Source organism: Hyla sarda, unplaced genomic scaffold (genome assembly GCF_029499605.1).
Source record: "Hyla sarda isolate aHylSar1 unplaced genomic scaffold, aHylSar1.hap1 scaffold_172, whole genome shotgun sequence".
Lineage (NCBI taxonomy): Eukaryota > Metazoa > Chordata > Amphibia > Anura > Hylidae > Hyla > Hyla sarda.
The window spans coordinates 347,458-371,692 of record NW_026608360.1 but is presented as its reverse complement, the minus strand read 5'-3'; the positions used below and the strand labels follow the sequence as shown (position 1 = coordinate 371,692).

General features: G+C 45.1%; 9 non-coding genes across 9 annotated transcripts; all 9 read left to right on the top strand.

The window, feature by feature from the left end:
- The first annotated feature begins 3,936 nt into the window (after window positions 1-3,936).
- Window positions 3,937-4,126, top strand: LOC130312597 (U2 spliceosomal RNA). Its single transcript, XR_008860705.1, has one exon. It is a non-coding gene; the product is annotated as a U2 spliceosomal RNA (small nuclear RNA).
- A 2,083-nt stretch (window positions 4,127-6,209) lies between these two features.
- Window positions 6,210-6,400, top strand: LOC130312572 (U2 spliceosomal RNA). The gene has a single exon (XR_008860683.1). It is a non-coding gene; the product is annotated as a U2 spliceosomal RNA (small nuclear RNA).
- Window positions 6,401-8,493: 2,093 nt separating this feature from the next.
- LOC130312477 (U2 spliceosomal RNA) lies at window positions 8,494-8,684 on the top strand. Its single transcript, XR_008860592.1, has one exon. It is a non-coding gene; the product is annotated as a U2 spliceosomal RNA (small nuclear RNA).
- A 2,101-nt stretch (window positions 8,685-10,785) lies between these two features.
- Window positions 10,786-10,976, top strand: LOC130312557 (U2 spliceosomal RNA). The gene has a single exon (XR_008860668.1). It is a non-coding gene; the product is annotated as a U2 spliceosomal RNA (small nuclear RNA).
- Window positions 10,977-13,064: 2,088 nt separating this feature from the next.
- LOC130312523 (U2 spliceosomal RNA) lies at window positions 13,065-13,255 on the top strand. The gene has a single exon (XR_008860636.1). It is a non-coding gene; the product is annotated as a U2 spliceosomal RNA (small nuclear RNA).
- Window positions 13,256-15,344: 2,089 nt separating this feature from the next.
- Window positions 15,345-15,535, top strand: LOC130312522 (U2 spliceosomal RNA). Its single transcript, XR_008860635.1, has one exon. It is a non-coding gene; the product is annotated as a U2 spliceosomal RNA (small nuclear RNA).
- A 2,094-nt stretch (window positions 15,536-17,629) lies between these two features.
- LOC130312521 (U2 spliceosomal RNA) lies at window positions 17,630-17,820 on the top strand. The gene has a single exon (XR_008860634.1). It is a non-coding gene; the product is annotated as a U2 spliceosomal RNA (small nuclear RNA).
- Window positions 17,821-19,903: 2,083 nt separating this feature from the next.
- Window positions 19,904-20,094, top strand: LOC130312639 (U2 spliceosomal RNA). Its single transcript, XR_008860736.1, has one exon. It is a non-coding gene; the product is annotated as a U2 spliceosomal RNA (small nuclear RNA).
- Window positions 20,095-22,183: 2,089 nt separating this feature from the next.
- Window positions 22,184-22,374, top strand: LOC130312520 (U2 spliceosomal RNA). The gene has a single exon (XR_008860633.1). It is a non-coding gene; the product is annotated as a U2 spliceosomal RNA (small nuclear RNA).
- The last annotated feature ends 1,861 nt before the right edge of the window (window positions 22,375-24,235 follow it).

Here is a 24,235-nt window from a genome sequence, read left to right as displayed (position 1 = left end):
AGGAAATGGTGGAGAGGAGGAGGGCAGCTGCAGCTGCGGCTGCAGTGGTTCCTGCAAGAGAGAGCGTTATTATTGGAGAGGTACAGAGTCCTGTGGTGGTAGAGGAGCAAGTGAAGGTGGTGGAGGAGCAAGTGGTGGAGGAGGAGCAAATGGCGGTGCAAGTGGAAGAAGGGGAGATTGAGGATGCTCCCAGTCCCCCGGCTGAGGAGTCGCCGCAAATTGAAGAGTGGTCTTCTTCTGAGGGTGAAGACCGTGAGGAGAGACATAGAGAGAGAGAGGATGACTTTGATCTTTTTCGTCCCCCCAAGAAGACGGCCAGGAAGCTTTCTGGTGGACAGATGGAGTCGACGCTGGTGGCTACGGACAATCGGTATCAACCGCTATCTGAGAGCGACATGGATGCGTGCTCTGCGGGAGAAGCTTCTCCCACACCGCTGAGGAAAGCTACCTAAATAACTTTCTTCTTTTCTGTCAAATTCTTCCTTAGGGTTGTTAAGATGGTGGTATGTCTTTTTTAGTCGGTTCTATAAACGTTAGAGTCTTTAGAAGTAAAGTCAGAAGGACAGTAATTTTGGAGGACTTGGCAGGGAAAAAAGCGGACATTATTTGTTTGCAGGAATGTGGGCTAAATGATATTCCGGGGAAGGGAGAATGGGCTTATGGTCCTGCTGTTTGGTCGGTGTCTGGGCATAATAGGAATGATGGCGTAGGGGTGCTTTTTAAGAGCTTTAAGTTTGAAGTTTGTAGTTATGTGGTAATAGAGGAGGGGAGGTGTATCATGGTGGAGGTTAAGGTGCAGGGGGTTAAATTTAGGTTGATAAATGTGTATGCGCCGGTAAGGAGGGAGGAGCGGGTGGGGTTGTTGGAGGTAATTAAGAGGTTTCTGCCGGGTAAAATACCTTTGGTGTGGGTGGGGGATTTCAATTGTGAAATTGAGGGGAATGTGGATGTATCTGGGAATATTCTTAAAAGTATGGTGTGTGACTTTAAGTTAAAGGATGTGGCTGAAGCGTGTGGAGTGTGTCCTTTGTTAGATACATATTATTCTGATAGTGGAAGTCATAGTTCCAGACTTGATATGTGTTTTGTGTCTAAGGGTGTGTTATGTAAGAATTATATGCAAGAAAAAGTAGGATATTCAGATCATGAGTATGTGTGTTGTGAGTTAGTATTGGATGCAGATTGTGTGAGTGGGAGGGGTGTATGGAAATTAAATGTTAAATTGTTGGAAGTGGAAGGAGTGTATGATAGATATGTTAATAAGTATAGGGGTTGGTGTAAGAAAAAGAATGATTTTCCTGATATATTGTGTTGGTGGGAATGGGTTAAGGGTCAAACAAAAGTTTTCTTTAAAAGAGAGGGATATAAGCGGAATGCTGGGAGGAAGAAGAAGTATGAATGGTTGAATAAAAGATTGGTGTTTCTCAATAAGTTAAAGAAGTATGGCTGGAGTGTGGGTGAGCAGATTGAGGTTGTGAAGAGTGATCTAAAAAATTGGTTGAATGAGAAAGGTAAAGAGTTGATGTATCAAGCAAAACTTGATAAGTTAGAGAAAGATGAGAAATGTTCGAGATATTTCTTTAAAAAAGTTATTGGGAAGAGAGAGGATATGGTAAGAGTGTATGATGATGATGGCTGTCTGGTTAAAGGTAAAGCTGTGTTGGGAGTGGTTAAAAATTTTTATGAAGAGTTGTATGCGGTAAAAGATTGTGAAGAGGACTTGCAGGATGAAGTGTTGAGAGTGCTTGATAAGAGGGTGGATGGTAGTGAATATGGGACTCTGATGAGAGAGATTGGAGAGGAGGAAGTGAAGAGGACTGTGGATAGTATGTCAAGAAATAAAACGCCTGGAGAGGATGGGTTGCCTGTTGAATTTTATGCTTGGATTTGGGATGTTGTGAAGGATGATTTGGTGGAAGTGTATAGGTATATGTGGAGGAATGAGAGAATGGTGGAAAGTATGAAGAGTGGAGTGGTTGTGTTGATTTATAAGAAAGGTGATGTGAATGATGTGAGGAATTGGAGGCCGATAACTTTGTTGAATGTAGATTATAAGGTGTTTGCTAAAATAATTACAAATAGGATGAGAGATGTGGTTGAGCAGGTGATTGGAGAAGAACAAGTGTGTGGAGTGTCGGGGAGAAGAATAAATGAAAATTTGTGTTTGTTGAGAGATTTGTTATGGGATAGTATGAGTAGGAAACAGGAGGTTAGAGTGATGTCGATAGATTTTGAAAAGGCGTTTGATCGTCTGTCACATAGGTTTTTGTTTAGAGTATTAGTGAGAATGGGATTCCCGGGTGATTTTGTAAATGTTGTAAGGATGCTGTATGATGGAGTATATAGTAAGGTTTTGATAAATGGTTGGATGTCTGAGAAGGTGAAAGTATGTTCTGGTGTAAGGCAGGGTTGTCCGTTGTCCCCTATGGCTTTTATATGTGCTATGGAGCCATTATTAGAGATGTTGCGGCGGGATAAGTGTGTTAGAGGGTTAAAAATTCCAGGGAGTGGTGGGAGAGAAGTCAAAGTTTTGGCCTACATGGATGATGTGTGTATTTTGGGAGAGTCTGTGGCTGTTATGAGAAGGGCAAAGTTACTAGTTGGATTGTTTTGTGGAGCGTCTGGGTTTAAGGTGAATTGGGACAAAAGTGAGTATAAATGTTTTGGTAGTATGCAAGGAAGTGAGGATGTGGGTATGAAGAATATTGAAGGTGGTATTCAGGTTTTAGGTGTTAAAATGGATGAAAGATTGGATGGGAGAGAAAGTTGGGATGATGTAGAGAAGAGAGTGTCCAAAAAATTGAGTCTTTGGAGGTTGAGAGATTTGTCTATGGTTGGGAAAGTGCTGGTTGTGAAAAGTGTAATATTGCCTATTTTATTGTATGTGGCAATAGTGTTTCCGCCAAGTTATATGGTTTTAAGGAAGTTAAAAAGAATTTTGTTTGTGTTTTTTTGGGGTACAAAAGTGGAAAGAGTGAGGAGAGAAGTTGTGATGAAGGATGGTAGTAAGGGTGGAATGGGATTTCCAAATCTAGATGTGTATTTGGGGGTGAATGTGGTGTTTGCGGTTAGAAGGATGATGAGAGGAGAAAAGAATTTTGCATGTATGTTGAGATATTTAGGTGGGCGTGTGTTATGCAAATTATGTTGGCTGGAGAGAGATTTGAGAGTGCCTTATGCGTTTGTGTGCCCGAGTTGGTATTTGTATGTGGAAAAGTTTTTGGAGAGTTATAGGTTGATTGGTGTGAGAAAGGAGTTGTTTGAAAGTAAGAAGAATGTGTTTGGGTATGTCGCCGCAAGTGAGGTGGAGTGTCCGATTAATATGGTAAGAAGCCAGGATGTGTCTAAGGTGTGGAAGAGTTTAATGACAGATGGAATATCAAATAGACAGAGAGAGATAGGATGGCAGTGTTTGCATGGAGCCCTACCAGTAAGAGAGTTCCAAAGGAATAGAGGTATTGGAAGGAGTGAAATATGTCCGAGGGAAGATTGTAGTGGGGTTGAAAGTGTGATGCATGTGATTTGGAATTGTGACATGGCTCAGAATGTATGGAGAGGGATAGGTCCATTGTGTAAGGAGTTGACTGGGATAAATAGGTTGTCATATGAGGTTGTGATGTTTGGTCTTAGTATGATTGGAAGAAAGAATGAAAGGGTGTTGTTTGTGTTGTTGGCGATTGTGAAGGAAGTCTTGTGGGATGTTAGAAATTTATATGTGTTTAAGAGAAAAGATGTGACTGTGGAAGGAAGTTTAAGAATGATTCTGGATAGGTTGTACACCGTTTATTTACGTGATAAAAAGAAATTAGGTGAAATAGATGCAGAGGGGATGTGGAAATTTTTGAAGTGGAGACATGTTGTAAGGGTGTAATGGTGATGGCATTTGAATTTGTTTTGAATTTGCTTTGAACAAATAAAGAATGACCTAATGATGAGTTAGACTTTAAAAAAAAAAAAAAAAAAAAAAAAAAAATCTGTTCTTATCAGTTTAATATCTGATACGTCCCCTATCTGGGGACCATATATTAAATGGATTTTTGAGAACGGGGGCCGATTTCGAAGCTTGCTTCCGTCGCCCTATGCATTGACCCGATATGGCAGTATCTTCGGGTACAGTGCACCACCCCCTTACAGGGTTAAAAAGAAAGATTCCTACTTTCATTGCTACCTGCTTGCTGGCTAGCCAGCTAGCCAGCCCTGTGGGCCTTGCTGCTGCTGCAGCCAAAAAACAAAAGGTGGTGCTGCTGCTGCTTCTGCTGCTTCTGCTTGTGTCTGGCCGCTGTTGGAGCGTCCAGGCACAGGACTTCTGCTGCTGCTGACTAAATGGCCTCCTTAATTGGATCATTTGAGTAGCCAGCACACCTGTGCAGGTAGGGCATGACATGATAGGCAGCTGCCTTGATAGCGGGTGGGTGCTGAATGTTCCTAATTGACAAAATAAGATTAATGCTTATGAAGAAATATAAAATCTCATCCCTTCCCCAATATCGCGCCACACCCCTACCCCTTAATTCCCTGGTTGAACTTGATGGACATATGTCTTTTTTCGACCGTACTAACTATGTAACTATGTAACATAACATGGGGGGGGGGGGTCTCCTGGCTGTTCACACAGGTGTGTCATTGCTGTACATTGACCATGCATTGCTTCTGTGGTATTGCAAAGGCAAAGACAAATGCTTCCAGCCATCCATTGCACTAATGGATTGGTCATCAGCTGGCTGTCTATGTCCCGCATCAATATAGACCAAAGTACAGAGGGTTAGGCTATGCTATTGTGCACCTACCTGATGCATCAGAAGGTGCGAGGCCCTTGCTAAATTCTGTGCACAGACTTTGAGATCTATACTTTAGACTGTATCTAAACCTGCTCCAACATGGACTGACATTCTGGCCTACTTTCAGCCGATGCGACTTGTCTGTCGCTGAACAGTCGCTTTTTATGTATTCAGCACCTATGTATAATGTTGTAAAAATGCTCTAGAAGCTAAAGTCGCAGAAATGTCACACATATTTGGCCTGCAACTTTCTGTGCGACAAATTCAGACAGGAAAAATCAGTATAAATCCTTAGAAAATTATCCCCCAGTGTCTCCATCTGCTGGCGGTATTGAATAAGCATTGCTGCACTGATGGGGTATGCATTAGACGAAAAAAAAGAAGAAAAAGAAGAATAATACGCCCAGAAAAGAGGCGAAAAGGAGAAAAACGTAAAAAAACGTGAAAAAAAAGTAAGAGGAAGAGAAGGGAAAAAAAGGTGGAAATGGGTTTAAAAGTGATTTCGGCGGAGAAATATATATGTATATATATATATATATATATATATATATATATATACGCGCACACACACACATATATATAAACGTATTCTCCGTTGAGATATTGCAGCCGCTGCTGTGTCCAGGCCCAGGAGCCTTAGCACTGTGCTGTGATGTCACTCAATACCACTGACATCACTAGGTGTAAACAACATCTCTCCTTTGCTGTGTATGTGACTATGGAGCTGTTTGGTGATGTCGTCTATTATGGCCTTCATAGAAGCAACAGGAGATTGTTGCATCCATCTAGAACCCTCAGAACTACAGTGCTATGATGTCACTCACTTCCACAGGCCTTGCAGAGTGTAAACAACAACAACCCAGCTTTGTTGTGTATGTAACCATAGGGATTTGTGATGTCACCTAGAACCTTCACAGCAGCGACAGCTTTATGAGGAGCATCAGCACTGCTCTGCCTGAGCAGAACCATCACCGCCATAGGTTGTCAAATAACCCGGGTTTAACCCACACAGGTAAGTCCAATGGGGTGCAGGCATGTCCTCTATGCTTACAGCTTCCCGTGGGTGTTGGTTTGATACCGTTTGGGGACAGCCAAGGAGGCATCTGCAGGCAACAAAGGTAGGTGTGTGCTTGTGTGTGTGTTTCCTATGCAGATCCTAAGCCCAGTGTCACATGCAAGTAGGAGGAGTAAGAAGGGTTCCTGGCAAATCCGGGTTATGGATTGCATTTAAAAAGGCCCCGTGGGAGTGCAATGGGCCCCTGTCTTGCTGCTTAGCAATAATGGTATGGGTTTAGGTTCTGCTGTGTGTACTGGTGGTTGACTGCCCCCCAGCCCAGAGTGTGCATGGAAAATTGTCTGGCAGCCTCCCTGACAGCAAGCAGTGATAGTGCCCATGAAGGGCACCTTGTTGGGCCCGCCCCTTTCACGGTTATCGCTTCTCGGCTTTATGGCTAAGATCAAGTGTAGTATCTGTTCTTATCAGTTTAATATCTGATACGTCCCCTATCTGGGGACCATATATTAAATGGATTTTTGAGAACGGGGGCCGATTTCGAAGCTTGCTTCCGTCGCCCTATGCATTGACCCGATATGGCAGTATCTTCGGGTACAGTGCACCACCCCCTTACAGGGTTAAAAAGAAAGATTCCTACTTTCATTGCTACCTGCTTGCTGGCTAGCCAGCTAGCCAGCCCTGTGGGCCTTGCTGCTGCTGCAGCCAAAAAACAAAAGGTGGTGCTGCTGCTGCTTCTGCTGCTTCTGCTTCTGCTTGTGTCTGGCCGCTGTTGGAGCGTCCAGGCACAGGACTTCTGCTGCTGCTGACTAAATGGCCTCCTTAATTGGATCATTTGAGTAGCCAGCACACCTGTGCAGGTAGGGCATGACATGATAGGCAGCTGCCTTGATAGCGGGTGGGTGCTGAATGTTCCTAATTGACAAAATAAGATTAATGCTTATGAAGAAATATAAAATCTCATCCCTTCCCCAATATCGCGCCACACCCCTACCCCTTAATTCCCTGGTTGAACTTGATGGACATATGTCTTTTTTCGACCGTACTAACTATGTAACTATGTAACATAACATGGGGGGGGGGGGGGGGTCTCCTGGCTGTTCACACAGGTGTGTCATTGCTGTACATTGACCATGCATTGCTTCTGTGGTATTGCAAAGGCAAAGACAAATGCTTCCAGCCATCCATTGCACTAATGGATTGGTCATCAGCTGGCTGTCTATGTCCCGCATCAATATAGACCAAAGTACAGAGGGTTAGGCTATGCTATTGTGCACCTACCTGATGCATCAGAAGGTGCGAGGCCCTTGCTAAATTCTGTGCACAGACTTTGAGATCTATGCTTTAGACTGTATCTAAACCTGCTCCAACATGGACTGACATTCTGGCCTACTTTCAGCCGATGCGACTTGTCTGTCGCTGAACAGTCGCTTTTTATGTATTCAGCACCTATGTATAATGTTGTAAAAATGCTCTAGAAGCTAAAGTCGCAGAAATGTCACCCATATTTGGCCTGCAACTTTCTGTGCGACAAATTCAGACAGGAAAAATCAGTATAAATCCTTAGAAAATTATCCCCCAGTGTCTCCATCTGCTGGCGGTATTGAATAAGCATTGCTGCACTGATGGGGTATGCATTAGACGAAAAAAAAGAAGAAAAAGAAGAATAATACGCCCAGAAAAGAGGCGAAAAGGAGAAAAACGTAAAAAAACTTGAAAAAAAAGTAAGAGGAAGAGAAGGGAAAAAAAGGTGGAAATGGGTTTAAAAGTGATTTCGGCGGAGAAATATATATATATATATATATATATATATATATATATATATATATACGCGCACACACACACATATATATAAACGTATTCTCCGTTGAGATATTGCAGCCGCTGCTGTGTCCAGGCCCAGGAGCCTTAGCACTGTGCTGTGATGTCACTCAATACCACTGACATCACTAGGTGTAAACAACATCTCTCCTTTGCTGTGTATGTGACTATGGAGCTGTTTGGTGATGTCGTCTATTATGGCCTTCATAGAAGCAACAGGAGATTGTTGCATCCATCTAGAACCCTCAGAACTACAGTGCTATGATGTCACTCACTTCCACAGGCCTTGCAGAGTGTAAACAACAACAACCCAGCTTTGTTGTGTATGTAACCATAGGGATTTGTGATGTCACCTAGAACCTTCACAGCAGCGACAGCTTTATGAGGAGCATCAGCACTGCTCTGCCTGAGCAGAACCATCACCGCCATAGGTTGTCAAATAACCCGGGTTTAACCCACACAGGTAAGTCCAATGGGGTGCAGGCATGTCCTCTATGCTTACAGCTTCCCGTGGGTGTTGGTTTGATACCGTTTGGGGACAGCCAAGGAGGCATCTGCAGGCAACAAAGGTAGGTGTGTGCTTGTGTGTGTGTTTCCTATGCAGATCCTAAGCCCAGTGTCACATGCAAGTAGGAGGAGTAAGAAGGGTTCCTGGCAAATCCGGGTTATGGATTGCATTTAAAAAGGCCCCGTGGGAGTGCAATGGGCCCCTGTCTTGCTGCTTAGCAATAATGGTATGGGTTTAGGTTCTGCTGTGTGTACTGGTGGTTGACTGCCCCCCAGCCCAGAGTGTGCATGGAAAATTGTCTGGCAGCCTCCCTGACAGCAAGCAGTGATAGTGCCCATGAAGGGCACCTTGTTGGGCCCGCCCCTTTCACGGTTATCGCTTCTCGGCCTTTTGGCTAAGATCAAGTGTAGTATCTGTTCTTATCAGTTTAATATCTGATATGTCCCCTATCTGGGGACCATATATTAAATGGATTTTTGAGAACGGGGGCCGATTTCGAAGCTTGCTTCCGTCGCCCTATGCATTGACCCGATATGGCAGTATCTTCGGGTACAGTGCACCACCCCCTTACAGGGTTAAAAAGAAAGATTCCTACTTTCATTGCTACCTGCTTGCTGGCTAGCCAGCTAGCCAGCCCTGTGGGCCTTGCTGCTGCTGCAGCCAAAAAACAAAAGGTGGTGCTGCTGCTGCTGCTGCTGCTTCTGCTGCTTCTGCTTGTGTCTGGCCGCTGTTGGAGCGTCCAGGCACAGGACTTCTGCTGCTGCTGACTAAATGGCCTCCTTAATTGGATCATTTGAGTAGCCAGCACACCTGTGCAGGTAGGGCATGACATGATAGGCAGCTGCCTTGATAGCGGGTGGGTGCTGAATGTTCCTAATTGACAAAATAAGATTAATGCTTATGAAGAAATATAAAATCTCATCCCTTCCCCAATATCGCGCCACACCCCTACCCCTTAATTCCCTGGTTGAACTTGATGGACATATGTCTTTTTTCGACCGTACTAACTATGTAACTATGTAACATAACATGGGGGGGGGGGGGGGGGTCTCCTGGCTGTTCACACAGGTGTGTCATTGCTGTACATTGACCATGCATTGCTTCTGTGGTATTGCAAAGGCAAAGACAAATGCTTCCAGCCATCCATTGCACTAATGGATTGGTCATCAGCTGGCTGTCTATGTCCCGCATCAATATAGACCAAAGTACAGAGGGTTAGGCTATGCTATTGTGCACCTACCTGATGCATCAGAAGGTGCGAGGCCCTTGCTAAATTCTGTGCACAGACTTTGAGATCTATACTTTAGACTGTATCTAAACCTGCTCCAACATGGACTGACATTCTGGCCTACTTTCAGCCTATGCGACTTGTCTGTCGCTGAACAGTCGCTTTTTATGTATTCAGCACCTATGTATAATGTTGTAAAAATGCTCTAGAAGCTAAAGTCGCAGAAATGTCACACATATTTGGCCTGCAACTTTCTGTGCGACAAATTCAGACAGGAAAAATCAGTATAAATCCTTAGAAAATTATCCCCCAGTGTCTCCATCTGCTGGCGGTATTGAATAAGCATTGCTGCACTGATGGGGTATGCATTAGACGAAAAAAAAGAAGAAAAAGAAGAATAATACGCCCAGAAAAGAGGCGAAAAGGAGAAAAACGTAAAAAAACGTGAAAAAAAAGTAAGAGGAAGAGAAGGAAAAAAAAGGTGGAAATGGGTTTAAAAGTGATTTCGGCGGAGAAATATATATATATATATATATATATATATATATATATATATATATATATATACGCACACACACACATATATATAAACGTATTCTCCGTTGAGATATTGCAGCCGCTGCTGTGTCCAGGCCCAGGAGCCTTAGCACTGTGCTGTGATGTCACTCAATACCACTGACATCACTAGGTGTAAACAACATCTCTCCTTTGCTGTGTATGTGACTATGGAGCTGTTTGGTGATGTCGTCTATTATGGCCTTCATAGAAGCAACAGGAGATTGTTGCATCCATCTAGAACCCTCAGAACTACAGTGCTATGATGTCACTCACTTCCACAGGCCTTGCAGAGTGTAAACAACAACAACCCAGCTTTGTTGTGTATGTAACCATAGGGATTTGTGATGTCACCTAGAACCTTCACAGCAGCGACAGCTTTATGAGGAGCATCAGCACTGCTCTGCCTGAGCAGAACCATCACCGCCATAGGTTGTCAAATAACCCGGGTTTAACCCACACAGGTAAGTCCAATGGGGTGCAGGCATGTCCTCTATGCTTACAGCTTCCCGTGGGTGTTGGTTTGATACCGTTTGGGGACAGCCAAGGAGGCATCTGCAGGCAACAAAGGTAGGTGTGTGCTTGTGTGTGTGTTTCCTATGCAGATCCTAAGCCCAGTGTCACATGCAAGTAGGAGGAGTAAGAAGGGTTCCTGGCAAATCCGGGTTATGGATTGCATTTAAAAAGGCCCCGTGGGAGTGCAATGGGCCCCTGTCTTGCTGCTTAGCAATAATGGTATGGGTTTAGGTTCTGCTGTGTGTACTGGTGGTTGACTGCCCCCCAGCCCAGAGTGTGCATGGAAAATTGTCTGGCAGCCTCCCTGACAGCAAGCAGTGATAGTGCCCATGAAGGGCACCTTGTTGGACCCGCCCCTTTCACGGTTATCACTTCTCGGCCTTTTGGCTAAGATCAAGTGTAGTATCTGTTCTTATCAGTTTAATATCTGATACGTCCCCTATCTGGGGACCATATATTAAATGGATTTTTGAGAACGGGGGCCGATTTCGAAGCTTGCTTCCGTCGCCCTATGCATTGACCCGATATGGCAGTATCTTCGGGTACAGTGCACCACCCCCTTACAGGGTTAAAAAGAAAGATTCCTACTTTCATTGCTACCTGCTTGCTGGCTAGCCAGCTAGCCAGCCCTGTGGGCCTTGCTGCTGCTGCAGCCAAAAAACAAAAGGTGGTGCTGCTGCTGCTTCTGCTGCTTCTGCTTCTGCTTGTGTCTGGCCGCTGTTGGAGCGTCCAGGCACAGGACTTCTGCTGCTGCTGACTAAATGGCCTCCTTAATTGGATCATTTGAGTAGCCAGCACACCTGTGCAGGTAGGGCATGACATGATAGGCAGCTGCCTTGATAGCGGGTGGGTGCTGAATGTTCCTAATTGACAAAATAAGATTAATGCTTATGAAGAAATATAAAATCTCATCCCTTCCCCAATATCGCGCCACACCCCTACCCCTTAATTCCCTGGTTGAACTTGATGGACATATGTCTTTTTTCGACCGTACTAACTATGTAACTATGTAACATAACATGGGGGGGGGGGGGGGGGGGTCTCCTGGCTGTTCACACAGGTGTGTCATTGCTGTACATTGACCATGCATTGCTTCTGTGGTATTGCAAAGGCAAAGACAAATGCTTCCAGCCATCCATTGCACTAATGGATTGGTCATCAGCTGGCTGTCTATGTCCCGCATCAATATAGACCAAAGTACAGAGGGTTAGGCTATGCTATTGTGCACCTACCTGATGCATCAGAAGGTGCGAGGCCCTTGCTAAATTCTGTGCACAGACTTTGAGATCTATACTTTAGACTGTATCTAAACCTGCTCCAACATGGACTGACATTCTGGCCTACTTTCAGCCGATGCGACTTGTCTGTCGCTGAACAGTCGCTTTTTATGTATTCAGCACCTATGTATAATGTTGTAAAAATGCTCTAGAAGCTAAAGTCGCAGAAATGTCACACATATTTGGCCTGCAACTTTCTGTGCGACAAATTCAGACAGGAAAAATCAGTATAAATCCTTAGAAAATTATCCCCCAGTGTCTCCATCTGCTGGCGGTATTGAATAAGCATTGCTGCACTGATGGGGTATGCATTAGACGAAAAAAAAGAAGAAAAAGAAGAATAATACGCCCAGAAAAGAGGCGAAAAGGAGAAAAACGTAAAAAAACGTGAAAAAAAAGTAAGAGGAAGAGAAGGGAAAAAAAGGTGGAAATGGGTTTAAAAGTGATTTCGGCGGAGAAATATATATATATATATATATATATATATATATATATACGCGCACACACACACATATATATAAACGTATTCTCCGTTGAGATATTGCAGCCGCTGCTGTGTCCAGGCCCAGGAGCCTTAGCACTGTGCTGTGATGTCACTCAATACCACTGACATCACTAGGTGTAAACAACATCTCTCCTTTGCTGTGTATGTGACTATGGAGCTGTTTGGTGATGTCGTCTATTATGGCCTTCATAGAAGCAACAGGAGATTGTTGCATCCATCTAGAACCCTCAGAACTACAGTGCTATGATGTCACTCACTTCCACAGGCCTTGCAGAGTGTAAACAACAACAACCCAGCTTTGTTGTGTATGTAACCATAGGGATTTGTGATGTCACCTAGAACCTTCACAGCAGCGACAGCTTTATGAGGAGCATCAGCACTGCTCTGCCTGAGCAGAACCATCACCGCCATAGGTTGTCAAATAACCCGGGTTTAACCCACACAGGTAAGTCCAATGGGGTGCAGGCATGTCCTCTATGCTTACAGCTTCCCGTGGGTGTTGGTTTGATACCGTTTGGGGACAGCCAAGGAGGCATCTGCAGGCAACAAAGGTAGGTGTGTGCTTGTGTGTGTGTTTCCTATGCAGATCCTAAGCCCAGTGTCACATGCAAGTAGGAGGAGTAAGAAGGGTTCCTGGCAAATCCGGGTTATGGATTGCATTTAAAAAGGCCCCGTGGGAGTGCAATGGGCCCCTGTCTTGCTGCTTAGCAATAATGGTATGGGTTTAGGTTCTGCTGTGTGTACTGGTGGTTGACTGCCCCCCAGCCCAGAGTGTGCATGGAAAATTGTCTGGCAGCCTCCCTGACAGCAAGCAGTGATAGTGCCCATGAAGGGCACCTTGTTGGGCCCGCCCCTTTCACGGTTATCGCTTCTCGGCCTTTTGGCTAAGATCAAGTGTAGTATCTGTTCTTATCAGTTTAATATCTGATACGTCCCCTATCTGGGGACCATATATTAAATGGATTTTTGAGAACGGGGGCCGATTTCGAAGCTTGCTTCCGTCGCCCTATGCATTGACCCGATATGGCAGTATCTTCGGGTACAGTGCACCACCCCCTTACAGGGTTAAAAAGAAAGATTCCTACTTTCATTGCTACCTGCTTGCTGGCTAGCCAGCTAGCCAGCCCTGTGGGCCTTGCTGCTGCTGCAGCCAAAAAACAAAAGGTGGTGCTGCTGCTGCTTCTGCTGCTTCTGCTTCTGCTTGTGTCTGGCCGCTGTTGGAGCGTCCAGGCACAGGACTTCTGCTGCTGCTGACTAAATGGCCTCCTTAATTGGATCATTTGAGTAGCCAGCACACCTGTGCAGGTAGGGCATGACATGATAGGCAGCTGCCTTGATAGCGGGTGGGTGCTGAATGTTCCTAATTGACAAAATAAGATTAATGCTTATGAAGAAATATAAAATCTCATCCCTTCCCCAATATCGCGCCACACCCCTACCCCTTAATTCCCTGGTTGAACTTGATGGACATATGTCTTTTTTCGACCGTACTAACTATGTAACTATGTAACATAACATGGGGGGGGGGGGTCTCCTGGCTGTTCACACAGGTGTGTCATTGCTGTACATTGACCATGCATTGCTTCTGTGGTATTGCAAAGGCAAAGACAAATGCTTCCAGCCATCCATTGCACTAATGGATTGGTCATCAGCTCGCTGTCTATGTCCCGCATCAATATAGACCAAAGTACAGAGGGTTAGGCTATGCTATTGTGCACCTACCTGATGCATCAGAAGGTGCGAGGCCCTTGCTAAATTCTGTGCACAGACTTTGAGATCTATACTTTAGACTGTATCTAAACCTGCTCCAACATGGACTGACATTCTGGCCTACTTTCAGCCGATGCGACTTGTCTGTCGCTGAACAGTCGCTTTTTATGTATTCAGCACCTATGTATAATGTTGTAAAAATGCTCTAGAAGCTAAAGTCGCAGAAATGTCACACATATTTGGCCTGCAACTTTCTGTGCGACAAATTCAGACAGGAAAAATCAGTATAAATCCTTAGAAAATTATCCCCCAGTGTCTCCATCTGCTGGCGGTATTGAATAAGCATTGCTGCACTGATGGGGTATGCATTAGACGAAAAAAAAGAAGAAAAAGAAGAATAATACGCCCAGAAAAGAGGCGAAAAGGAGAAAAACGTAAAAAAACGTGAAAAAAAAGTAAGAGGAAGAGAAGGGAAAAAAAGGTGGAAATGGGTTTAAAAGTGATTTCGGCGGAGAAATATATATATATATATATATATATATATATATATATATATATATACGCGCACACACACACATATATATAAACGTATTCTCCGTTGAAATATTGCAGCCGCTGCTGTGTCCAGGCCCAGGAGCCTTAGCACTGTGCTGTGATGTCACTCAATACCACTGACATCACTAGGTGTAAACAACATCTCTCCTTTGCTGTGTGTGTGACTATGGAGCTGTTTGGTGATGTCGTCTATTACGGCCTTCATAGAAGCAACAGGAGATTGTTGCATCCATCTAGAACCCTCAGAACTACAGTGCTATGATGTCACTCACTTCCACAGGCCTTGCAGAGTGTAAACAACAACAACCCAGCTTTGTTGTGTATGTAACCATAGGGATTTGTGATGTCACCTAGAACCTTCACAGCAGCGACAGCTTTATGAGGAGCATCAGCACTGCTCTGCCTGAGCAGAACCATCACCGCCATAGGTTGTCAAATAACCCGGGTTTAACCCACACAGGTAAGTCCAATGGGGTGCAGGCATGTCCTCTATGCTTACAGCTTCCCGTGGGTGTTGGTTTGATACCGTTTGGGGACAGCCAAGGAGGCATCTGCAGGCAACAAAGGTAGGTGTGTGCTTGTGTGTGTGTTTCCTATGCAGATCCTAAGCCCAGTGTCACATGCAAGTAGGAGTAGTAAGAAGGGTTCCTGGCAAATCCGGGTTATGGATTGCATTTAAAAAGGCCCCGTGGGAGTGCAATGGGCCCCTGTCTTGCTGCTTAGCAATAATGGTATGGGTTTAGGTTCTGCTGTGTGTACTGGTGGTTGACTGCCCCCCAGCCCAGAGTGTGCATGGAAAATTGTCTGGCAGCCTCCCTGACAGCAAGCAGTGATAGTGCCCATGAAGGGCACCTTGTTGGGCCCGCCCCTTTCACGGTTATCGCTTCTCGGCCTTTTGGCTAAGATCAAGTGTAGTATCTGTTCTTATCAGTTTAATATCTGATACGTCCCCTATCTGGGGACCATATATTAAATGGATTTTTGAGAACGGGGGCCGATTTCGAAGCTTGCTTCCGTCGCCCTATGCATTGACCCGATATGGCAGTATCTTCGGGTACAGTGCACCACCCCCTTACAGGGTTAAAAAGAAAGATTCCTACTTTCATTGCTACCTGCTTGCTGGCTAGCCAGCTAGCCAGCCCTGTGGGCCTTGCTGCTGCTGCAGCCAAAAAACAAAAGGTGGTGCTGCTGCTGCTTCTGCTGCTTCTGCTTCTGCTTGTGTCTGGCCGCTGTTGGAGCGTCCAGGCACAGGACTTCTGCTGCTGCTGACTAAATGGCCTCCTTAATTGGATCATTTGAGTAGCCAGCACACCTGTGCAGGTAGGGCATGACATGATAGGCAGCTGCCTTGATAGCGGGTGGGTGCTGAATGTTCCTAATTGACAAAATAAGATTAATGCTTATGAAGAAATATAAAATCTCATCCCTTCCCCAATATCGCGCCACACCCCTACCCCTTAATTCCCTGGTTGAACTTGATGGACATATGTCTTTTTTCGACCGTACTAACTATGTAACTATGTAACATAACATGGGGGGGGGGGGGGGTCTCCTGGCTGTTCACACAGGTGTGTCATTGCTGTACATTGACCATGCATTGCTTCTGTGGTATTGCAAAGGCAAAGACAAATGCTTCCAGCCATCCATTGCACTAATGGATTGGTCATCAGCTGGCTGTCTACGTCCCGCATCAATATAGACCAAAGTACAGAGGGTTAGGCTATGCTATTGTGCACCTACCTGATGCATCAGAAGGTGCGAGGCCCTTGCTAAATTCTGTGCACAGACTTTGAGATCTATACTTTAGACTGTATCTAAACCTGCTCCAACATGGACTGACATTCTGGCCTACTTTCAGCCGATGCGACTTGTCTGTCGCTGAACAGTCGCTTTTTATGTATTCAGCACCTATGTATAATGTTGTAAAAATGCTCTAGAAGCTAAAGTCGCAGAAATGTCACACATATTTGGCCTGCAACTTTCTGTGCGACAAATTCAGACAGGAAAAATCAGTATAAATCCTTAGAAAATTATCCCCCAGTGTCTCCATCTGCTGGCGGTATTGAATAAGCATTGCTGCACTGATGGGGTATGCATTAGACGAAAAAAAAGAAGAAAAAGAAGAATAATACGCCCAGAAAAGAGGCGAAAAGGAGAAAAACGTAAAAAAACGTGAAAAAAAAGTAAGAGGAAGAGAAGGGAAAAAAAGGTGGAAATGGGTTTAAAAGTGATTTCGGCGGAGAAATATATATATATATATATATATATATATATATATATATATATATATACGCGCACACACACACATATATATAAACGTATTCTCCGTTGAGATATTGCAGCCGCTGCTGTGTCCAGGCCCAGGAGCCTTAGCACTGTGCTGTGATGTCACTCAATACCACTGACATCACTAGGTGTAAACAACATCTCTCCTTTGCTGTGTATGTGACTATGGAGCTGTTTGGTGATGTCGTCTATTATGGCCTTCATAGAAGCAACAGGAGATTGTTGCATCCATCTAGAACCCTCAGAACTACAGTGCTATGATGTCACTCACTTCCACAGGCCTTGCAGAGTGTAAACAACAACAACCCAGCTTTGTTGTGTATGTAACCATAGGGATTTGTGATGTCACCTAGAACCTTCACAGCAGCGACAGCTTTATGAGGAGCATCAGCACTGCTCTGCCTGAGCAGAACCATCACCGCCATAGGTTGTCAAATAACCCGGGTTTAACCCACACAGGTAAGTCCAATGGGGTGCAGGCATGTCCTCTATGCTTACAGCTTCCCGTGGGTGTTGGTTTGATACCGTTTGGGGACAGCCAAGGAGGCATCTGCAGGCAACAAAGGTAGGTGTGTGCTTGTGTGTGTGTTTCCTATGCAGATCCTAAGCCCAGTGTCACATGCAAGTAGGAGGAGTAAGAAGGGTTCCTGGCAAATCCGGGTTATGGATTGCATTTAAAAAGGCCCCGTGGGAGTGCAATGGGCCCCTGTCTTGCTGCTTAGCAATAATGGTATGGGTTTAGGTTCTGCTGTGTGTACTGGTGGTTGACTGCCCCCCAGCCCAGAGTGTGCATGGAAAATTGTCTGGCAGCCTCCCTGACAGCAAGCAGTGATAGTGCCCATGAAGGGCACCTTGTTGGGCCCGCCCCTTTCACGGTTATCGCTTCTCGGCCTTTTGGCTAAGATCAAGTGTAGTATCTGTTCTTATCAGTTTAATATCTGATACGTCCCCTATCTGGGGACCATATATTAAATGGATTTTTGAGAACGGGGGCCGATTTCGAAGCTTGCTTCCGTCGCCCTATGCATTGACCCGATATGGCAGTATCTTCGGGTACAGTGCACCACCCCCTTACAGGGTTAAAAAGAAAGATTCCTACTTTCATTGCTACCTGCTTGCTGGCTAGCCAGCTAGCCAGCCCTGTGGGCCTTGCTGCTGCTGCAGCCAAAAAACAAAAGGTGGTGCTGCTGCTGCTTCTGCTGCTTCTGCTTCTGCTTGTGTCTGGCCGCTGTTGGAGCGTCCAGGCACAGGACTTCTGCTGCTGCTGACTAAATGGCCTCCTTAATTGGATCATTTGAGTAGCCAGCACACCTGTGCAGGTAGGGCATGACATGATAGGCAGCTGCCTTGATAGCGGGTGGGTGCTGAATGTTCCTAATTGACAAAATAAGATTAATGCTTATGAAGAAATATAAAATCTCATCCCTTCCCCAATGTCGCGCCACACCCCTACCACTTAATTCCCTGGTTGAACTTGATGGACATATGTCTTTTTTCGACCGTACTAACTATGTAACTATGTAACATAACATGGGGGGGGGGGGTCTCCTGGCTGTTCACACAGGTGTGTCATTGCTGTACATTGACCATGCATTGCTTCTGTGGTATTGCAAAGGCAAAGACAAATGCTTCCAGCCATCCATTGCACTAATGGATTGGTCATCAGCTGGCTGTCTATGTCCCGCATCAATATAGACCAAAGTACAGAGGGTTAGGCTATGCTATTGTGCACCTACCTGATGCATCAGAAGGTGCGAGGCCCTTGCTAAATTCTGTGCACAGACTTTGAGATCTATACTTTAGACTGTATCTAAACCTGCTCCAACATGGACTGACATTCTGGCCTACTTTCAGCCGATGCGACTTGTCTGTCGCTGAACAGTCGCTTTTTATGTATTCAGCACCTATGTATAATGTTGTAAAAATGCTCTAGAAGCTAAAGTCGCAGAAATGTCACACATATTTGGCCTGCAACTTTCTGTGCGACAAATTCAGACAGGAAAAATCAGTATAAATCCTTAGAAAATTATCCCCCAGTGTCTCCATCTGCTGGCGGTATTGAATAAGCATTGCTGCACTGATGGGGTATGCATTAGACGAAAAAAAAGAAGAAAAAGAAGAATAATACGCCCAGAAAAGAGGCGAAAAGGAGAAAAACGTAAAAAAACGTGAAAAAAAAGTAAGAGGAAGAGAAGGGAAAAAAAGGTGGAAATGGGTTTAAAAGTGATTTCGGCGGAGAAATATATATATATATATATATATATATATATATATATATACGCGCACACACACACATATATATAAACGTATTCTCCGTTGAGATATTGCAGCCGCTGCTGTGTCCAGGCCCAGGAGCCTTAGCACTGTGCTGTGATGTCACTCAATACCACTGACATCACTAGGTGTAAACAACATCTCTCCTTTGCTGTGTATGTGACTATGGAGCTGTTTGGTGATGTCGTCTATTATGGCCTTCATAGAAGCAACAGGAGATTGTTGCATCCATCTAGAACCCTCAGAACTACAGTGCTATGATGTCACTCACTTCCACAGGCCTTGCAGAGTGTAAACAACAACAACCCAGCTTTGTTGTGTATGTAACCATAGGGATTTGTGATGTCACCTAGAACCTTCACAGCAGCGACAGCTTTATGAGGAGCATCAGCACTGCTCTGCCTGAGCAGAACCATCACCGCCATAGGTTGTCAAATAACCCGGGTTTAACCCACACAGGTAAGTCCAATGGGGTGCAGGCATGTCCTCTATGCTTACAGCTTCCCGTGGGTGTTGGTTTGATACCGTTTGGGGACAGCCAAGGAGGCATCTGCAGGCAACAAAGGTAGGTGTGTGCTTGTGTGTGTGTTTCCTATGCAGATCCTAAGCCCAGTGTCACATGCAAGTAGGAGGAGTAAGAAGGGTTCCTGGCAAATCCGGGTTATGGATTGCATTTAAAAAGGCCCCGTGGGAGTGCAATGGGCCCCTGTCTTGCTGCTTAGCAATAATGGTATGGGTTTAGGTTCTGCTGTGTGTACTGGTGGTTGACTGCCCCCCAGCCCAGAGTGTGCATGGAAAATTGTCTGGCAGCCTCCCTGACAGCAAGCAGTGATAGTGCCCATGAAGGGCACCTTGTTGGGCCCGCCCCTTTCACGGTTATCGCTTCTCGGCCTTTTGGCTAAGATCAAGTGTAGTATCTGTTCTTATCAGTTTAATATCTGATACGTCCCCTATCTGGGGACCATATATTAAATGAATTTTTGAGAACGGGGGCCGATTTCGAAGCTTGCTTCCGTCGCCCTATGCATTGACCCGATATGGCAGTATCTTCGGGTACAGTGCACCACCCCCTTACAGGGTTAAAAAGAAAGATTCCTACTTTCATTGCTACCTGCTTGCTGGCTAGCCAGCTAGCCAGCCCTGTGGGCCTTGCTGCTGCTGCAGCCAAAAAACAAAAGGTGGTGCTGCTGCTGCTTCTGCTGCTTCTGCTTCTGCTTGTGTCTGGCCGCTGTTGGAGCGTCCAGGCACAGGACTTCTGCTGCTGCTGACTAAATGGCCTCCTTAATTGGATCATTTGAGTAGCCAGCACACCTGTGCAGGTAGGGCATGACATGATAGGCAGCTGCCTTGATAGCGGGTGGGTGCTGAATGTTCCTAATTGACAAAATAAGATTAATGCTTATGAAGAAATATAAAATCTCATCCCTTCCCCAATATCGCGCCACACCCCTACCCCTTAATTCCCTGGTTGAACTTGATGGACATATGTCTTTTTTCGACCGTACTAACTATGTAACTATGTAACATAACATGGGGGGGGGGGGGGTCTCCTGGCTGTTCACACAGGTGTGTCATTGCTGTACATTGACCATGCATTGCTTCTGTGGTATTGCAAAGGCAAAGACAAATGCTTCCAGCCATCCATTGCACTAATGGATTGGTCATCAGCTGGCTGTCTATGTCCCGCATCAATATAGACCAAAGTACAGAGGGTTAGGCTATGCTATTGTGCACCTACCTGATGCATCAGAGGGTGCGAGGCCCTTGCTAAATTCTGTGCACAGACTTTGAGATCTATACTTTAGACTGTATCTAAACCTGCTCCAACATGGACTGACATTCTGGCCTACTTTCAGCCGATGCGACTTGTCTGTCGCTGAACAGTCGCTTTTTATGTATTCAGCACCTATGTATAATGTTGTAAAAATGCTCTAGAAGCTAAAGTCGCAGAAATGTCACACATATTTGGCCTGCAACTTTCTGTGCGACAAATTCAGACAGGAAAAATCAGTATAAATCCTTAGAAAATTATCCCCCAGTGTCTCCATCTGCTGGCGGTATTGAATAAGCATTGCTGCACTGATGGGGTATGCATTAGACGAAAAAAAAGAAGAAAAAGAAGAATAATACGCCCAGAAAAGAGGCGAAAAGGAGAAAAACGTAAAAAAACGTGAAAAAAAAGTAAGAGGAAGAGAAGGGAAAAAAAGGTGGAAATGGGTTTAAAAGTGATTTCGGCGGAGAAATATATATATATATATATATATATATATATATATATATATATACGCGCACACACACACATATATATAAACGTATTCTCCGTTGAGATATTGCAGCCGCTGCTGTGTCCAGGCCCAGGAGCCTTAGCACTGTGCTGTGATGTCACTCAATACCACTGACATCACTAGGTGTAAACAACATCTCTCCTTTGCTGTGTATGTGACTATGGAGCTGTTTGGTGATGTCGTCTATTATGGCCTTCATAGAAGCAACAGGAGATTGTTGCATCCATCTAGAACCCTCAGAACTACAGTGCTATGATGTCACTCACTTCCACAGGCCTTGCAGAGTGTAAACAACAACAACCCAGCTTTGTTGTGTATGTAACCATAGGGATTTGTGATGTCACCTAGAACCTTCACAGCAGCGACAGCTTTATGAGGAGCATCAGCACTGCTCTGCCTGAGCAGAACCATCACCGCCATAGGTTGTCAAATAACCCGGGTTTAACCCACACAGGTAAGTCCAATGGGGTGCAGGCATGTCCTCTATGCTTACAGCTTCCCGTGGGTGTTGGTTTGATACCGTTTGGGGACAGCCAAGGAGGCATCTGCAGGCAACAAAGGTAGGTGTGTGCTTGTGTGTGTGTTTCCTATGCAGATCCTAAGCCCAGTGTCACATGCAAGTAGGAGGAGTAAGAAGGGTTCCTGGCAAATCCGGGTTATGGATTGCATTTAAAAAGGCCCCGTGGGAGTGCAATGGGCCCCTGTCTTGCTGCTTAGCAATAATGGTATGGGTTTAGGTTCTGCTGTGTGTACTGGTGGTTGACTGCCCCCCAGCCCAGAGTGTGCATGGAAAATTGTCTGGCAGCCTCCCTGACAGCAAGCAGTGATAGTGCCCATGAAGGGCACCTTGTTGGGCCCGCCCCTTTCACGGTTATCGCTTCTCGGCCTTTTGGCTAAGATCAAGTGTAGTATCTGTTCTTATCAGTTTAATATCTGATACGTCCCCTATCTGGGGACCATATATTAAATGGATTTTTGAGAACGGGGGCCGATTTCGAAGCTTGCTTCCGTCGCCCTATGCATTGACCCGATATGGCAGTATCTTCGGGTACAGTGCACCACCCCCTTACAGGGTTAAAAAGAAAGATTCCTACTTTCATTGCTACCTGCTTGCTGGCTAGCCAGCTAGCCAGCCCTGTGGGCCTTGCTGCTGCTGCAGCCAAAAAACAAAAGGTGGTGCTGCTGCTGCTTCTGCTGCTTCTGCTTCTGCTTGTGTCTGGCCGCTGTTGGAGCGTCCAGGCACAGGACTTCTGCTGCTGCTGACTAAATGGCCTCCTTAATTGGATCATTTGAGTAGCCAGCACACCTGTGCAGGTAGGGCATGACATGATAGGCAGCTGCCTTGATAGCGGGTGGGTGCTGAATGTTCCTAATTGACAAAATAAGATTAATGCTTATGAAGAAATATAAAATCTCATCCCTTCCCCAATATCGCGCCACACCCCTACCCCTTAATTCCCTGGTTGAACTTGATGGACATATGTCTTTTTTCGACCGTACTAACTATGTAACTATGTAACATAACATGGGGGGGGGGGGGTCTCCTGGCTGTTCACACAGGTGTGTCATTGCTGTACATTGACCATGCATTGCTTCTGTGGTATTGCAAAGGCAAAGACAAATGCTTCCAGCCATCCATTGCACTAATGGATTGGTCATCAGCTGGCTGTCTATGTCCCGCATCAATATAGACCAAAGTACAGAGGGTTAGGCTATGCTATTGTGCACCTACCTGATGCATCAGAAGGTGCGAGGCCCTTGCTAAATTCTGTGCACAGACTTTGAGATCTATACTTTAGACTGTATCTAAACCTGCTCCAACATGGACTGACATTCTGGCCTACTTTCAGCCGATGCGACTTGTCTGTCGCTGAACAGTCGCTTTTTATGTATTCAGCACCTATGTATAATGTTGTAAAAATGCTCTAGAAGCTAAAGTCGCAGAAATGTCACACATATTTGGCCTGCAACTTTCTGTGCGACAAATTCAGACAGGAAAAATCAGTATAAATCCTTAGAAAATTATCCCCCAGTGTCTCCATCTGCTGGCGGTATTGAATAAGCATTGCTGCACTGATGGGGTATGCATTAGACGAAAAAAAAGAAGAAAAAGAAGAATAATACGCCCAGAAAAGAGGCGAAAAGGAGAAAAACGTAAAAAAACGTGAAAAAAAAGTAAGAGGAAGAGAAGGGAAAAAAAGGTGGAAATGGGTTTAAAAGTGATTTCGGCGGAGAAATATATATATATATATATATATATATATATATATATATATATATACGCGCACACACACACATATATATAAACGTATTCTCCGTTGAGATATTGCAGCCGCTGCTGTGTCCAGGCCCAGGAGCCTTAGCACTGTGCTGTGATGTCACTCAATACCACTGACATCACTAGGTGTAAACAACATCTCTCCTTTGCTGTGTATGTGACTATGGAGCTGTTTGGTGATGTCGTCTATTATGGCCTTCATAGAAGCAACAGGAGATTGTTGCATCCATCTAGAACCCTCAGAACTACAGTGCTATGATGTCACTCACTTCCACAGGCCTTGCAGAGTGTAAACAACAACAACCCAGCTTTGTTGTGTATGTAACCATAGGGATTTGTGATGTCACCTAGAACCTTCACAGCAGCGACAGCTTTATGAGGAGCATCAGCACTGCTCTGCCTGAGCAGAACCATCACCGCCATAGGTTGTCAAATAACCCGGGTTTAACCCACACAGGTAAGTCCAATGGGGTGCAGGCATGTCCTCTATGCTTACAGCTTCCCGTGGGTGTTGGTTTGATACCGTTTGGGGACAGCCAAGGAGGCATCTGCAGGCAACAAAGGTAGGTGTGTGCTTGTGTGTGTGTTTCCTATGCAGATCCTAAGCCCAGTGTCACATGCAAGTAGGAGGAGTAAGAAGGGTTCCT